Source organism: Triticum dicoccoides, chromosome 4B, assembly GCF_002162155.2.
Source record: "Triticum dicoccoides isolate Atlit2015 ecotype Zavitan chromosome 4B, WEW_v2.0, whole genome shotgun sequence".
Classification (NCBI taxonomy): domain Eukaryota; kingdom Viridiplantae; phylum Streptophyta; class Magnoliopsida; order Poales; family Poaceae; genus Triticum; species Triticum dicoccoides.
Genome location: NC_041387.1, coordinates 128530745 through 128546856, shown reverse-complemented (window position 1 = coordinate 128546856; position 16112 = coordinate 128530745).

Genomic DNA, 16112 nt, shown 5'->3' with positions numbered 1-16112 from the left:
TTTTTCCTTTCCCCTCCACTAGTTGAAGTTGTCTCCTCCCAAATTAGGTAGCTAGGTAGATGTAGGATTTAGTTAAGTGACCTATTTGCCCCCTAACTAGATCTATCTTTGTCAAGAAGAGCTTTGTGCACTTTTGATCTCCCTACAACATCATCTCCACCGTGTGCTCGATCTCGATCGAGATAGAGGTGATGAAAATTTCATGCTTTTGCAAAATGGAAATATGTTTATGTGTGTGTGATATGTTTGTGGAAATTGTGTGTGTGGCATGAGTTGACGCCAAATTGTGCTTTTGAGTTGCCTATGTTTTGCCGAAATGTCGATTTATTTCCGTTTCGGCGAATTCCGAGCAAACTCTAGATCCATATATGTCCTATTTTTAGGGAAGGTCATGCCAATTTTTTATGCCTTTGATGCATGCATGCATTTTCATAATCAATTTGTTTATTATTACCGTGCAGAGTTGACGATGGTCAGTGGAACGATGGTTGCGGTCGGCGGTGCAGAACATGAAAGAAAATAACCGGACAGAGGTTTTATGTCCGTGTCAAAAATGCAAAGGAATAGTTTGGCTTGACCCCCATGACGATGGTCGTGTCGAAGCGCACCTGCTCATGACTGGTTTCATGGATGGCTATACTCGGTGGATAATTGAAGATGAGGATGACGATGTTGAGGATGCCGACAGGGCAGGCAATGATGACACGGGGCAAGACGAAGAGATGATCGATAATGGCGGCGGGGAAGAGGCCGGACATGGCGGCGGAGAAGGGGCCGGACATGGCGGAGGAGAAGGGGCCAGACATGGCGGCGGAGAGAATGACATGGACTCCACGCAGCAGAGTTCGTCGGTACTAAGTTCAATTGTGCGGGACCCTCATGTTCAAGCATTGCTTCACAAGGATACGAGTACTGAGAGAGCTGCTTCTAGAGAGGAGGCTAAGCTGGAGCAACTGGTGGTAGACTCGAACACTCCATTGTATGATGGTTGCAATCCTGAGGTGACCCGCTTGAGTTTCACGCTCCAACTCTTAAAGACGAAGGCTAAAAACAAATGGACCGACACTAGCCTCGATGAGCATCTCAAGTACCTAAAGGATGTTCTTCCCGCGGGTAATCTATGTCCTACTAGTGTTGATGAGGCCAAGAAGATCGTGTGCCATCTTGATCTGCCACACGTTAGATACCATGCATGCATCAACGATTGCATAATTTATCGGAAGGAGCACGCGGAAAAAACAAGCTGTCCGGTGTGCAATGCTTCTCGATACAAGAAGGCCGGGAAGAAATGTCCCCAGAAAGTTGTATGGTACTTACCAATCACTCCCTGTCTCCAGAGGTATTTTGTAGATCCCAAGGAAGCTAAGCTAATGCGCTGGCACACGGAGAGGAAGAAGCCCGATGATAGAGATGATCCGAAGCTGAGACACGTGAAGGATGGAAGCCAGTGGAGAGCGTTGAACAACTTCTATCGGTATTTTGAATGTGATGCAAGGAACATCGTGCTCGGCGCGTGTACCGATGGCATGAATCCGTTTGGCAACCAGAACACCAACCATAGCACATGGCCCGTGTTTGTATGGATGTACAACCGCCCCCCTGGTTGTGCATGAAATCGAAGTACATTCACATGAGCATGCTTATTCAAGGGCCAAAACAACCATGAAATAATATTAATTTGTATCTGGGGCTACTTCAAGAGGAGTTAGACACATTATGGAAAACACCGGCCAAGACATGGGACGCCAGCAAAGGTGAGTATTTCAACATGAGAGCCGCGCTTTCTGTGGGCTTACCTCAAGCCTCCAAGACATTTGCTGTTTATTTTATACTTGAATAAAAATTGCAGTGGGGTGTTTACCCTACTATTTATAGTAAAAAAAGAAACATGAGAGCCGCGCTGATCACGACAGTGCAGGACAATCTTGGTTACGGATATGTGGCAGGCCAGGTGTGCCATGTATTGCGGATGCAGGCGGTGCATGGATGATACGACGTCTCAGCAGCTAACGTCAAGGAAAGATGGCGGGTCTGGGAAAATCGTGTACATGGGGCATTGAAGATGGCTTGAACAGGATGACCCGTGGAGAAACCGTGGAGATCTATTCAATGGTCACGCTGAGCATCGAGGACCTCCACGTAAGCGGAGCGGTGCCGAAATCGATGAGCTGTTGAAAAATTGGAAGGAGTGCCCCGTGCCGGGAAAGACGATGAGAAAGGCGTCGGAGCCGCTGCTGAAGGTATGGAAGACGAGGTCTGTGTTCTAGGACTTGGAGTACTGGCACAAACTCGATACACCTCATTGCCTTGATCAAATGCATATCTGTAAGAATGTCCTTGAGAGCTTGCTCGCAACACTGATGAACATGCCGGATAAGACCAAGGATGGGCCGAAGGAAAGAAAAGACTTGCAAGATTTGAAAATCAGGGAAGATCTACACATGCCGCCCCGTAAAATGTCAGACGAGACAGAGACGGAGATAGAGGCATGGGAGAAGAAGGGCAAGAAAATAAACAAAGAGGATTATTGCCCCCTGAGGGAGTCCTGGACTAGGGGGTGTCCGGATAGCCGAACTATCATTATCGGCCGGACTCCAAGACTATGAAGATGCAAGATTGAAGACTTCCTCCCGTGTCCGGATGGGACTTTCCTTGGCGTGGAAGGCAAGCTTGGCAATATGGATATGTAGATCTCCTACCATCGTAACCGACTCTGTGTAACCCTAGCTCTCTCCGATGTCTATATAAACTGGAGGGTTTTAGTCCGTAGGACAACAACCATTACAACAATCATACCATAGGCTAGCTTCTAGGGTTTAGCCTCCTTGATCTCGTGGTAGATCCACTCTTGTACTACCCATATCATCAATATCAATCAAGCAGGAGTAGGGTTTTACCTCCACCGAGAGGGCCCGAACCTGGGTAAAAACATCGTGTCCCTTGTCTCCTGTTACCATCCGCCTAGACGCACAGTTCGGGACCCCCTACCCGAGATCCGCCGGTTTTGACACCGACATTGGTGCTTTCATTGAGAGTTCCTCTGTGTCGTCACTAATAGGCTTGATGGCTCCTTCGATCATCAACAATGACACAATCCAGGGTGAGACCTTTCTCCCCGGACAGATCTTCGTATTCGGCGGCTTTGCACTGCGGGCCAATTCGCTTGGCCATCTGGAGCAGATCGAAAGTTACGCCCCTGGCCATTAGGTCAGATTTGGAAGTCTAAACTTCACGGCTGACATCCGCGGAGACTTAATCTTCGACGGATCCGAGCCACAGCCGAGCGCGCCGCACTGTCATGATGGGCATGATTTAGCTCTGCTGCCGGACAGTACCCTGGAGGCTGCACATGAGTCCGCTCCGACACATAATTCGGAGCCGACAGCGCAGATCGAGGATGGGTGGCTAGACACCGCCTCAAGGGCTGCAACCCCTACGGCGATGGAGCCGAATACTGACCTTGTCCCTTGTGAAGCTCGTGACTCCGAGGTACCGAACTCCTCGCCGGACTCCGAACCTCCTGCGCCCCTACCAATCAAATCCAACTGAGCTCCGATCATGGAGTTCACCGCCGCGGACATCTTTGAGCACTCGCCTTTCGACGATATTCTGAATTCGCTAAAGTATCTCTCGTTGTCAGGAGAGCCCTGGCCGAACTGCGGTCAGGACGGTTGGGATGCGGATGACGAAGAAATTCAAAGCCCACCCACCACCCACTTTGTAGCCACTGTCGACGATCTAACCGACATGCTAGACTACGACTCCGAAGACATCGACGGTATGGACGACGATGCCGGAGACGACCAAGAACCAGCGCCTACGGGGCACTGGAAGACCACCCCATCATACAACATATACATGGTGGACATCCCAAAGGATGGGAATGGCGAGGATGCAGCGGAGGAAGGCTCCTCCAAGAAACAGCCCAAGCGCCAGCGTCAGCGGCGCCGCTCTAAATCCCGCCACAGCAAGAATGGAGATTCCAACACCGGAGATAATAACACCCCAGAGAGTGCCGAAGACAACCCCCTCCAACAGGATTCAGCACAGAGGACGGAGAAGCCAGCCCTCACGAGAGAGCGGCAGACGAAGAGGTAGAGGACGATAATTACATGCCTCCCTCCGGAGACGAGGCAAGCCTCAACGACGACGAATTCGTCGTGCCCAAGGATCCCGTCGAACAAGAGCGTTTCAAACGCAGGCTAATAGCCACGGCGAACAGCCTAAAGAAAAAGCAGCAATAGCTTAGAGCTGATCAAGATCTACTAGCCGACAGATGGACTGAAGTCCTCGCGGCCGAAGAGCATGAACTCGAACGCCCCTCCAAAAGCTACCCCAAACGCAAGTTGCTCCCCCGTTTAGAGGAGGAGGCATATAAACCTTCATCACCAGCGCACAATACGGCAGACCGACCACCTCGTGGCCGCGACAGAGAGGCCTCTAGACCCTCCACCAGAACCGTACCCCGGCACCGCTCGAAAAGTACGAAGCCACGGGGGAATGCGCCAGACTTGCGAGACATATTGGAGGACAAGGCAAGACAATCAAGATCGATCTACGGATCACATGGGCGCCCCACGATGCGCGACGACTACCGTCGCGCCGGATACAGCAACTCCGGCCGGGCCGAACACAGTAGACAAAGCTCGCTTGAGCTACGTCGTGATATAGCCCAATATAGAGGCGCCGCACACCCACTATGCTTCACAGATGAAGTAATGGATCATCAAATCCCTGAAGGGTTTAAACCCGTGACCTTGAATCCTACGATGGCACAACAGACCCCGCAGTTTGGATCGAAGACTATCTCCTTCATATCTACATGGCCCGCGGTGACGATCTTCACGCCATCAAATATCTCCCACTCAAGCTTAAAGGACCAGCTCGGCATTGGCTTAACAGCTTGCCAGCAGAGTCAATTGGGTGTTCGGAGGACCTGGAAGCCGCATTCCTTGACAACTTCCAGGTCACGTATGTGCGACCACCAGACGCCGATGACCTAAGCCACATAATTCAGCAGCCAGACGAATCGGCCAGACAGTTCTAGACACGGTTCTTAACAAAGAAAAATCAAATCGTTGACTGTCCGGACGCAGAGGCTCTCGCAGCCTTCAAACATAACATCCGCGACGAGTGGCTGGCCCGGCACCTAGGACAGGAAAAGCCGAAATCCATGGCAGCCCTCACATCACTCATGACCCGCTTCTGCACGGGAGAGGACAGCTGGCTAGCCCGCAGTAACAACCTCAGCGAAAAATTTGGCAGTCCGGATAACAAGGACCACAATGGCAAGTCGCGTCACAACAAAAACAAACGCCACATTAACAGTGACAACACTGAGGATACGGCAGTCAACGCTGGATTCAGAGGCTCCAAACCCGGTCAGCGGAAAAAGCCATTCAAAAGAACTACTCCGGGCCCGTCCAATTTGGACCGAATACTCGACCGCTCGTGCCAGATACACGGCACCCCCGAAAAGCCAGCCAATCACACCAACAGGGATTGTTGGGTATTCAAGCAGGCAGGCAAGTTAATCGCCGAAAACAATGACAAGGGGCTGCATAGCGATGACGAGGAAGAGACCCGGCTGCCGAACAATAGAGGACAGAAGGGTTTCCCCCACAAGTGCGGACGGTAAACATGATATACGCAACCCACATACCCAAGAGGGAGCGGAAGCGTGCACTTAGGGACGTATATGCGATGGAGCCAGTCGCCCCGAAGTTCAACCCATGGTCCTCCTGCCTGATCACCTTTGATCGAAGGGACCACCCCACCAGTATCCGCCATGGCGGATTCGCCGCATTGGTTTTAGACCCAATCGTCGATGGATTTCACCTCACCAGAGTCCTGATGGACGGCGGCAGCAGCCTGAACCTGCTCTATCAGGATACAGTGCGCAAGATGGGCATAGACCCCTCAAGGATTAAACCTACAAAGACGGCCTTCAAAGGCATCATACCAGGTGTAGAGGCCAATTGTACAGGCTCAGTCACACTGGAAGTGGTCTTCGGATCCCCGGATAACTTCCGAAGCGAGGAGTTAATCTTCGACATAGTCCGTTCCGCAGCGGCTATCACGCTCTGCTCGGACGGACCGCATTTGCAAAGTTCAACGCGGTGCCGCCGCATTACGCATACCTCAAGCTCAAGATGCCAAGCCCTCGAGGAGTCATCACGGTCAACGGAAACACTGAACGCTCCCTCCGAACGGAGGAACACACAGCGGCTGTCGCGGCAGAAGTACAGAGCAGCCTCTTAAGGCAATTTTCGAGTCCGGCCGTCAAGCGACCGGACACGGCCAAACGCGCCCGGAGTATCCTACAACAAGACCACCTGGCACGTTCCGAGCACGCGTAGCAATGCGGCCCCAACCCTAGCCCCTGCCAAATTGCAAGACTGGTCCTTCGCGTACATCATTACGCCCTGGAGATACCATGGGCATAAGGGGAGGGGCATGGCCACCACAGGCCCAGAATGCGGCTTAACCGCACCAGGGGCTCCCAAGTGTGTGACTATTTTTATTTTTCTCTCTTTTTTTATGCACAGGAGTCCGTTCACCAGAGGCCCTGTCCGGCAGTAGACCTTCCGAACTCACGATGCAATAGCCAGGGGAGGAGAAAGGCTACGACGAGTATTCAGGTGGTCTCCATTATGAGCATTATTGCTTACCGCACTATTTGTATCGCTCTGCATTCATCGCAGAATTCCTTGAATAAACAATGCATCGCTTTTTGCTTACAATTGCATTTCTTTCTTATATATGTTCATTTATGACATGCTGCATCCGTACACTATGGTACGGCTAAACACACCAGGGGCTTAAGTTCCCCACATTATGGCGTGATAAGTCTGAACACTTTCACAAGTGCGGCACCCCGAACTTATAGCATTATATGCATCGGCTCCGAATCATGTCTTGGGTCAATAGTTGGGTTTGCCCAGCTCCCATGTTTTGGTGCCTTACGTTCTGTTGTATCGGCTAAGGTAGCACTGGGAGAACCACTGCGATTGCGCCCCGGTTGAGCTGGGCGAGTGCCTCAGTGGAGAAAGCTAAGGGCCTGTTTGGTTCCAATAAGTCACCCGACTTATAAGTCAGGTGACTTAAAACCAGTGACTTATAAGTCACGTCTGTTTGGTTGTCACCTGACTTATAAGTCACCTGACACACCTTCCCGCACCAATCAACATCATGCAGGTGGTGGGACCCACGCAAAAGGGGGTGACTTATAAGTTTTAAGTTGGGGTGGAGCAACTTATGACTTATAAGTTGGGGTGACTTATAAGTCGGGTCTGTTTGGCAAAATAAGTCACTTTTTTCACTTTTCGACTTATAAGTTGGTGACTTATTTGGAACCAAACAGGGCCTAAAACTGACCGTCATGATAAGGCGAGAGCTGGTCGCTGTTCGAGAGGTCTTTTCGAGTCCCTAAAGACTTATGCCGCTTAGAGTGAGGAACCGGCTTTGTCCGGCCCAGGCGTGGATAGCGCCCCGAACTCGGTCTTCCGAACACTAGGGGCTTCGCCGAAATTTAAAATTATAGAATTCTATGGCTAAGTGAGAGTGTTCAAGCATTATAAGTCCGGTTGCCTCGTTCATTGTGTTGAGCGCCTCCCTAGATGGACCCAGCAATGGGAACAAGAGCGCACAAGTTTATCCCGAACACCCCAGCACTCGTGGCATGGGGGTTGAAGCCAACGACTTGCCAGCTCCCAGATTTGATAAACGGCCGCACAGAAGGTAACATTTTACATTAATAAGCGTTGCTTAGCGCATATGAACACAGTTTTCAGCACACAGGATAACACAATGCGGGTCTACTCAAATATTACATCTTTGGAGCACTCATCCGCAATCATGCGGGCACCCTTCAAGACACTCTTATAATACATTTCGGGCATGCGATACTCTTTGCCCGCCGGCAGCGCATCCGTCAGAAGCTTCTCAGCGTCCATCCTGCCCCAGTGCACTTTTGCACGGGCAAGGGCCCAACGGGCACCTTCAATGCAGGCGGAGTGCTTGACGACTTCCACCCAAGGATACGCATCCACCAGCCGCCGCACCAGGCCAAAGTAGCTCCCACGCATGGCCTCCTTGGGCCACAGCCGAACTATGAGGCCCTTCATGGCCTGTTCGGCTACCTTGTGGAGCTCGACCAGCTACTTCAGCTGGTCGCTAAGGGGCACCAAATGTCCGGCCTCAGCGTACTGAGACCAGAAGACCTTCTCCATCGCGCTCCCCTCTTTGGCCCGGTAGAAAGCGGCAGCATCGGACACACTGTGAGGCAGATCTGCGAACGCTCCTGGAGAGCTCCGAATTCGGGTAAGTAATAGGTAATTCACATTCACATGCTTGCTTTGCATGAAAAATGCCTTACCCGCCGCTATTTTCTTCACCGCCTCGATTTCCTGGAGGGCCTTGTGGGCTTCGGCCTTAGCGGCTTTGGCACTCTCAAGAGCTGATGCAAGCTCGGACTCTCGAGTCTTTGAGTCGCGCTCCAAACTCTCATGTTTTTCCACGAGAGCCTGGAGCTCTTGCTGCACCTCCGCCACCCGCGCCTCCTGCTTCTCTCGCTCGGCTCGTTCCGCGGCTGCATTGCATTCGGCCGTGGACACGGCCTCCTTCAGGGTCGCCACCTTGTTCGTGGCCCCTGAAGTACCCACGTTATCCTTGTTATTTCCCTTGCAACCAAAATCCTTTTCTGTAAGGTACAAATTTAATACGGTGTTACTCACCTTCCTTGTCCTCGAGCTGCTTCTTGGCACGGCCGAGCTCGCTCTCGGACCGCTCGAGGTTCTGCTTCAAAGCATCGACCTCCGCAGTTAGTGCGGCAGAGGTCAGCAACGCAGCCTGCAATCCCATATTGACATATTTTAAGAACTCCTGCGTATATCTTTTTAAGATCCTCAGTCCGGCTTTTCTTTCCGAACACCGAACAGAGCATCAGGGGCTACTGTCTATGCGGTATTATATTACATGTCTTAAAATTCTTACCTCAAAGCCTGTTAGAAGGCTGCTGCAGGCTTCGGTCAGCCCGCTCTTGGCGAGCTGAACCTTCTGAATCACCGCACTCATGACAGTGCGGTGTTCTTCTTCGATGGAAGCGCCGTTGAGCACCTCCAGCAAGTTATCCGGCGCCTCCGGTTGGACGGAGGCCGCCGGTGTCACAGTCTTGCCCTTCTTACGAAGGGGCCGCCTACCGAACTCCGGAACCACTGCGGGTTCCGGTGCGGAGTCCGGTGCAAAGTCCGGGAGGTTGCCTTGCGGCACCTCCGGAGCCTCCTCCTCCTGGTGGGTCCCCTCCTGGGATCCCACCTCGGCGTTGTTAGCGTCACGAGGAGTGCAGGCGGTCGGAAGGGAATCCATATCCGACGTGCCCAAGGACCCGCTCGACGAAGCGGGAAGATCATCCTTGGCCGGACTACAGGTTGTATGCGGCATTAGAAAGACATCGCGTGGCAAAAAGAAAAATTATAAATCATTCAGGAATCCGGATACTTACGATCTTGCCAGGGGCTTGGCCCTTGAGGGCCACTCCTCGTCGCCGTCGCCGGCGTTGGCGGAGCAGTCCGGAGGAAGGGTCCTTCCCTTCTTGGACCCTTCGGCCTCCCTCGCTGGGGAAGCCTCCCTCTTCTTCTCTCCTCCCTCTTGGGGAGAGGCCTCTTTCTCCTCCTCGTTTTCAGGGGAGGAGTCCGCCTCAGAGTCATCGGACGATGAGTCCGATACCACCAGGCGTCAGGAACTCCTTCGGGTCCCCGTGGCCTTCTTCTTGGCCTTCTTCTCCGGTACCACGCAAAGTGCCGAGACCAGCAGCCCTATTAAACGGGCATCCGCTGGGTCTTCTGGAAGGGAATCCGGACAGTTAACCTGTCCGGATGTCTTCTGCCAGTCCTGTTAAAGGCATTGGGAGTTTAGATCCCGCATAGAGTCAAACTATGAAAGGCGAATGCCCCATAAAGGATAACGTAGCTTACCTCGCCAGCTGGACGCTGCGAGCTGAATCCGCGATCTTCAGTAGCGGATGCGGGAGCTTCGGCGCCCTTGAACATTACCCTCCACGCCTCTTTGTATGTAGTGTCGAAGAGGCCGCTCAAAGTCTGGTGCTGTGGCGAATCAAACTCCCACAAATTGAAGTCCCGTTGCTGGCAGGGGAGAATCCGGCGGACGAGCATGACCTGGATCACGTTGACAAGCTTGAGCTTCTTGTTCACCAGGGTCTGGAGAGAGGACTGGAGTCCAGTCAGCTCCTCCGAACTACCCCAAAGCAAGCCCTTCTCTTTCCAGGAGGTGAGCTGCATGGGGATGCCAGATCTGAATTCGGGGGCCGCTACCCATTTAGGGTCACGCGGCTCCACCCCGATTGCCACCCTTTGATGGACTCCACGAAGGTGCCCTCGAGCCAGGTGACGTTGGGCATTTTGCCCACCATGGCGCCTCCGCACTCCGCTTGGCTGCCCTTCACAACCTTCGGCTTGACATTGAAGGTCTTTAGCCACAAGCCGAAGTGGGGCTGGATGCAGAGGAAGGCCTCACATACGATGATGAACACCGAGATATTGAGGATGAAATTTGGAGCCAGATCATGGAAGTCCAGGCCGTAGTAATACATGAGCCCCCGGACGAAGGGGTGGAGTGGAAAGCCCAGTCCGCGGAGGAAGTGGGGAAGGAATACGACCCTCTCATGGGGCCTGGGGGTGGGGATGAGCTGCCCCTCGTCGGGCAGCCGGTGCACGATGTCGCTGGACAAGTATCCAGCGTTGCGCAGTTTCTCGTTGTGCCCCTCCGTAACGGAGGAGGCCATCCACTTGCCTCCCGCTCCAGACATGGCTGGAGAAGGTTGAGGTGAGAAGTGCGGACTTGGGCGCTGGAGCTCGAGTGCACGGAGAGGGATAAGCAAAGGAGGAAGAAGGCGTAGGTAAAAGAGCTGGATCCTTATCCCCTTATATATGGGCGGACGAAACTATACGTCCCCACCAGCCTGGTAAAACTCACTTATCTCCCAAGCGCCACAATCAATGGCACAGTTGGGTTACCCACGTCTGTATTGATGGGAATCCCGGAATAAGGGGAACACGATCTCTGCTTCAACAAGATGTGCCAAGGAAACCGCTTCGCTAAACGCGCTGAGGTGGTATAATAAAAATGATTCAAGTAAAGGCTTGGTAGTGGTGTGACGTCACGCCACAAAATACGTCAGCAAATTGAACTTGTGTACATATTATTCTCTCTCCGGTGGTATGTGGAATTTATTTTGCAGAACCGGACACTATCCCGGTGTTCGCAATCTTCTATGGATTATTCGGAAGAGGAACCCGCCTTGCAATGCCGAAGACAATATGCGCGCCGGACACGTCGTCATTGAAGCCTGGTTCAGGGGCTACTGAGGGAGTCCTAGACTAGGGGGTGTCCGGATAGCCGAACTATCATTATCGGCCGGACTCCAAGACTATGAAGATGCAAGATTGAAGACTTCGTCCCGTGTCCGGATGGGACTTTCCTTGGCGTGGAAGGCAAGCTTGGCAATACGGATATGTAGATCTCCTACCATTGTAACCGACTCTGTGTAACCCTAGCCCTCTCCGGTGTCTATATAAACCAGAGGGTTTTAGTCCGTAGGACAACAACCATTACAACAATCATACCATAGGCTAGCTTCTAGGGTTTAGCCTCCTTGATCTCGTGGTAGATCCACTCTTGTACTACCCATATCATCAATATCAATCAAGCAGGAGTAGGGTTTTACCTCCATCGAGAGGGCCCGAACCTGGGTAAAAACATCGTGTCCCTTGTCTCCTGTTACCATCCGCCTAGACGCACAGTTCGGGACCCCCTACCCGAGATCCGCCGGTTTTGACACCGACATTGGTACTTTAATTGAGAGTTCCTCTGTGCTGTCGCAATCAGGAAGGATGTCTCATCCCGTCTTTAAAGATGGTACCATTGCCAAAGGAGCTTTGGCCACCGGCCAAACTATCCGGCTAGGTGGTTTTCTTATGACCGCCTGTTCGGCCGCCGCGCTGACAATGACCTCTCGGGTCATCAAAAGCGATCTTCACGTCAACTCAGAATTCGCCGAGCAGCTAGATCCGATGGAGCTCTCCTCCGTAAACGAGCTCTTGGATCGCATCGCCGCCCTGGGAGTCGCTACAGACTACGATCAGATTGGGCTTAAAACCGATCCGAGAGAGATCAACTCTCCCCAGGCTACCCACCATGTTGCTGTGGTAGAGGAACAGTGCGGCGACTCTTCTTCTATATTAAAGACCAGTTATGTCCGGATTCCTGATCCCTCCATGCCGGATTCTTGCGGAGGGACGGACAACAATGAAGCACTGAACCTAAAGTCAGGCAGCAGACCAGATTCGTTGGACAACATCCAGCAATCCAAGCTTCCAATTTCGGAAACTTTCCGGCCCTTGAGCCTCAGATTGGGCGGGGATCCGGATTTAATTCCACCCGCCCACCCAAACACAGGCGACCTATCTCAAATCCGGCAAGAGCCCGCTGAAATAGTACATCATTACTGGGCCAGATTCCTCCTGGTTATGGACAGGATAAAGGACTGCCGTGAGGAAAGCGCAATCTCAATTTTCTGCAACAATTGCACGGATAAGGGAATCATGAACGCCATAAGTCGTCGCGAAATTACACGCTTCGACGACCTGGCGTCCATAGTACGAAAGTATTGTGCGATGGAGAGTACATGGAAAACCAAAACCATGTTTTGGGACAATCCGGCTCCGAACACAACCCTAGCCCGAAATAAAAGGGTGCATCATGCTCAGGCACCTGGGATAAAAACCAAAAAGCAAAAAACCCCTAAAGGGCACGGAACCGTACTGGAGGGATGGCTCAGCGGACCCTGTAAAATCCATAGTACAGAGGGCGCCACCCCCAACAGATAGCCTTCGAGCATGTTGGATACTACGGTAGGTGGGCAAAAGTGGCGAAGAGCTTCTAGCCCCAGAGAATCAGCCCAGCAGTACTAGTACGGTATTAACAGTCTTTGAGACTTTCGCATCAAACGAACACTCCGCAGCCTCGCCGAAGTCTACCAAGTAGCAACAATAAATCCATGGAGCGACACGGCTATTACCTTCAACGCCAGCGACGAACCTAAATTCCGAATAGCCCGAGCACCAGCCGCATTGGTCCTCAGTCCAATAGTGGACGGCTTTCGTCTTACTAAGGTACTCGTGGATGGCGGCAGCGGATTAAACCTCATCTACGAGGAAACCCTTCGAAAAATGGAAATAGACTGGAGCCGCATTGAGCAAAGCAGCACAACCTTTAGAGGAATAATCCCTAGTCGGGAAGCACCCTACAGAGGAAAAATTACATTGGATGTGGTGTTCGGCTCGCTGGACAATTACAGGTCCGTGGAGGTCACGTTCCAAGTGGCCCCGTTCAGCAGCGGATATCACGCTTTATTAGGGCGAGAGGCATTCACAATTTTTCAAGCTATACCCCATTACGGGTACATGAAGCTTAAAATGCCCGGGCCCAATGGAATCATCACTCTTGTCAGTGACCCGGACATAGCACTCCGCGCCGAAAATAAGACAGCCGCACTAGCCCTAGAGGCACTATCCGAAGCCCTAGCAGCAGAGGAACTCACTGCGCTGCGCTCCATGGTGAACAGGGACGATGTGATACTCGACAAGAGATCCAAGTCCACCTCTTTTAAGCCAGCGGACGAAATAGTCAAATTCCAAGTCCATCCAACGGACCCCACAAAGACGGCCTCCATTGGGGCACAATTAAACCCTGATGTAGACGCCGCACTACGAGATTTCCTTCAGGAAAATTGGGACATCTTTGCCTGGCACCCTTCAGACATGCCAGGAATCCCACGCAGGTTGGCAGAACACAGCCTAAATATCCTATAAGGATTCAAGCCAGTCAAACAGGCTCTTCGGCGATTTTCCGAACCCAAAAGACAGGTAATGGGAGAGGAGCTAGCCAAACTATTAGAAGCCGGATTCATCAGAGACATAAAACATCCGGATTGGCTAGCAAACCTGGTAATGGTACCAAAGAAGGACAAATCCTGGCGCCTGTGCATCGATTTTAAAGACCTTAACAAGGCTTGTCCAAAGGATCCTTTCCCCCTTCCCCGCATTGATCAAATCATCGATGCTACCGCAGGGCACGATTCATTGTGCTTCCTCGACGCATACTCCGGCTACCATCAAATCAAGATGGCGGAGACAGACCAAGCCGCAACGGCATTCATCACTCCATACGGACCATTCTGCTTCAACACAATGCCCTTCGGGATTAAAAACACTGGCGCAACATACCAGCGCATGATTCAGACATGTCTGGCAACCCAGATCGGCAAAACAGTGGAGGCATACATAGACGATGTGGTCGTCAAGACCAAACATGTCGAAACTCTAGTAGACAATTTGAGGCTCACGTTCGACAACCTCCGAGCATATGACATTAAGCTCAACCAGGAAAAATGCGTTTTCGGCGTACCAGCCGGAAAGCTCTTGGGCTTCATTGTATCCGGTAGAGGAATTGAAGCAAACCCAGCCAAGATCCGAGCTCTGTCACAGTTGGATATCCCAAAAGACCTCAAACAAATACAAAAATTGACTGGATGCGTGGCGGCTCTAAGCCGCTTCATCTCCCGCTTGGGAGAAAAGGCATTACCCCTTTATCGCCTCCTCCGGCGCACCGAACACTTTGAATGGACGGATGCTGCCACGGCCAGACTCGAAGAAATAAAGGCCATATTGGCAACAAATCCGGTCCTGGCCGCGCCCAACTTGGGCGAGCCAATGTTATTATATATCGCGGCAACGCATCAAATTGTAAGCGTGGTGCTCATCGTCGAACGAGAAACGGAAGGGCACAAATTCCCTCTTCAAAACCAGTGTACTACGTATCCACTGTCCTAACTCCATGCAAGTCCCGGTATCCACATTATCAAAAGATAGCGTACGCGGTGTTCATGGCATCCCGGAAGCTGCGACACTACTTTCAAGAGTGTTCGATAACAGTAGCCTCCAAAGTACCTCTTAACGACAGTATAAACAACCGCGACGCGACAGGCAGGATTGCAAAATGGGCCATTGAGATCCTACCATTCGACATAACCTACAAACCACGGCGAGCTATAAAGTCGCAAGTTTTGGCAGACTTCATCGCTGAATGGACCGAAGCCGAACTCCCTAAAGAGTACGGCGCATACTCCAATTGGATCATGCACTTTGACGGCTCCAAAATGTTGGCCGGCTTGGGGGCTGGCATCGTCTTGACGTCCCCAACTGGAGACACAGTCCAATACATACTCCAGATAATGTACACGGACTCCAACAATGCAGCCGAATACGAGGCCCTTCTGCACAGTCTCCGGATGGCAATCTCCATGGGCATTCAATGCCTAGAGGTCCGCGGGGACTCAAACCTCGCAATATCCCAAATAAATGGAGACTTTGAGGCCAAGGATCCGAAAATGGCAGCCTACCGTAACGTCGTCTTAAAAATGTCAGCTCGGTTCGAGGGACTCGAGTTCCACCATGTGGCCCGGGATAATAACCAGGCGGCCGACGTGTTGGCACGCATCGGCGCAAAGCGCGACGCCATCCCTCCCAACATCTTCCTGGAGAGGCTTTTCAAGCCATCCGTATTATGGGATGGGGAGTCCGGAAACAACAACCCGGAACCAACCGCACCGCCCAACACCGAACACTCTGACACAATCGATGGCTTTGCCAATGAAATAACACCTTCAGCCCACGAAATAATGGCAGTCATTGCCCCGTGGACGGAACCATTCCTAGCCTATCTAATCAGGCAGGAACTTCCCGAAGACCAAAATGAGGCCCGCTGCATAGTACGGCGATCTAAAGCCTACAAGGTCCATGAGGGAGACCTTTATAAGAAAAGCACAACCAGAGTCCTTCAAATGTGCATCTCCGAAGAGGAAGGGCGAAATCTTCTGGCTGAAATCCACGCCGGACTCGGCGGGCACCACACCGCAGCCCGGGCCCTTGTAGGCAAGGCCTTCCATATAGGATTTTATTGGCCGACGTCCCGGGCAGACGCTCAGGACTTAGTCCAACGATGCGTCGGTTGCCAGCTCTTTGCTAATCAAAGCC